The sequence below is a fragment of the Hydra vulgaris genome, chromosome 13 (genome assembly GCF_038396675.1).
Source record: "Hydra vulgaris chromosome 13, alternate assembly HydraT2T_AEP".
Lineage (NCBI taxonomy): Eukaryota > Metazoa > Cnidaria > Hydrozoa > Anthoathecata > Hydridae > Hydra > Hydra vulgaris.
In genome coordinates this window covers 27587501-27590000 of record NC_088932.1, presented here as the reverse complement: position 1 = coordinate 27590000, position 2500 = coordinate 27587501, and the positions used below count along the sequence as shown (strand labels likewise).

General features: G+C 23.0%; 1 long non-coding RNA gene across 1 annotated transcript in view; it reads right to left on the bottom strand.

Moving 5' to 3' along the window:
- Positions 1-1023: 1023 nt before the first annotated feature.
- LOC136090099 (uncharacterized) overlaps positions 1024-2500 on the bottom strand; it is a 4080-nt gene continuing 2603 nt past the window's right edge. The window contains exon 4 of the long non-coding RNA XR_010643161.1: positions 1024-1190. This is a non-coding gene — a long non-coding RNA (uncharacterized LOC136090099). The remainder of the gene's footprint in view (positions 1191-2500) is intronic.

Genomic DNA, 2500 nt, shown 5'->3' with positions numbered 1-2500 from the left:
TGAGATGCTTAAAATACGTTACAATTTCAACGCTTATTCAACGTTTAAATTTACCGCGATTTAGTATACAAAAACAAACATTGATTCAACGTTGAAAGCGCGTTGTTTTTGTGACTGTAACGCTTTTTCTACGCTGCGACCGGTTTTCAACGTTGATTCAACGCTGACATGTTTGCTGGGTTGGTATATGTAACGTTGAATAAGCATTGTTTCATAAATAGCTTAAATACGTTGGAAAAGCAGCTTATGTCTAACGTCAATAAACCTTCAACTTTGCGACGTTTTTACAGTGATTATTTGCGTACTTTTATTCAACGTTGAATAAACGCGATTTTTTGAGAAGATAATATAAATTGATATTTATACGCTTACTCAACGTTGAAAATGTGACGTTTAAAAAGCGGTTTAATTTTTAACGTTGATGAAGCAGAGATTTTGAATCTTCTTTAAAGTGGCTTTTTGCGTAAGTTGATTCCACCTAGCAAACATGACAACGTTGATTCAACGTTGAAAACCGGTCGCAAAAGATGTTGCGGAAACGTTGACAAAGTAATCGATTTTGCAAAGATACGTAACGTTGTTTAATAGACGTTGATTAAACGTTATTGCGTAACGTTGAAAAAACGTTACTAAATGACGTTACAAAAGCGTCGCAACTAAACGTTGAAAAAGCGTTACATAAAAAGCGTTGAATAAACGTCGCAACTTAGCGTTGAAAAAACGTTACCTAAAAAGCGTTCCATAAACGCTGTTAAAGCAGTCTATTTTGCAAGGATTTGTAACGTTGTTAGTAAAACGTCAATTTAACGTGACTCAAAGACGTCGAGTAAAGGTTGAAATATAACGTTGAATCAACGCTTAAATGCGCTGTATAAAATATCGCAAAATAGTATTAAACGTAATTAAACGTGGCTTTAATATATATTGAATTGGCAAATAAAACTAAATTGTAATTTGAACTCTGCCCTCGCAATATTTCCAAAATCAATTTTTAATACAAACAGTAATATTCAATGATAAATATAAAAAAGCTTAACATATACAATTTATAGATATATTTATATAAAAATATAAATATTTTCTTTAAAATTTATGTGTGTGAGTGTTTGCATATATATTTATGCAATATAAAAAAATACAATTAACAGAATATCGTATCGATAGGCCAGGATATCATTGAGATACAGAATCTAAATCAAAAAACAAAACTTGTACCATTAGTAGTCTGAAAGCAAATGTAAAAAAAAAATGTTATTAAATTAGTATACTTATTATTAAATTTAAAAAGTAAAAAAAAAAATATATATATATATATATATATATATACATATATATATATATAACTTATTTATATATATAATTTATAATTATAGGTTCAGGTATCACTCCATTGACTAGTTTTTAACTATATGAGTGACACCTAACCTTATTTATGTGAGTTTATAAATATTATTGTAAATTTTCATACTTTATGGTTAAATAAATGGATTATTATTATTATATATAAAATATATAGATAAATAAATTACATATATATATATATATATAAATTATATATATATATAAATTATATATATATATATATATGTATATATATATATATATATATATATATATATATATATATATATATATATATATATATATATATATATATATTATATGTATATATATATATTTATATTTATATTTATATTTATATATATATATATATATATATATATATATATATATATATATATATATATATATATATATATATATACATATTTATTTATTAACTATACAGTAAACTCCCGGTTATTCGAAACGGCAATTATTAAAAATTTCTGCTTATTCGAAGGAATTTTTATTTCCTGTGAATTTTCTTTAACAAACTCATGCAAATGCTGTTATGCAGAATTGCAGTTATTCGAACCTGCAGTTGTTCAAAATTTCGGTTATTCGAAACAATTTTTTCTCCCCTTGAAGATAAAAAAACACATTAAAGGAACAAAAAATAAAATAAAAAATGGACTATATTTTCAATGAATTGTAAAATATTTATTGTTTTACAAGGATAAAACTGAAGTAGCACCGAATTCCAAGGGTTTTTTCTTTTTTACTTTCTACTTTTATTAAAATTTAAAAGAAACTTAAAGTAGGTCATTTTAAAGAGCATATTCAGTTATTCGAGTTTCGGGTTATTCGAAATAAATTCTTATACTCCTTGGAGGTTTGAATAACCAGGAGTTTACTGTGTGTGTGTATATATATATATATATATATATATATATATATATATATATATATATATATATATATATATATATATATATATATATATATATATATATATATATATATATTATATATATATATATATAAATATATATATATATATATATATAAATATATATATATAAATATATATGTATATATATATATTTATATTTATATATATATATATATATATACATATTTATTTATTTACTATACAGTAAACTCCCGGTTATTCGAA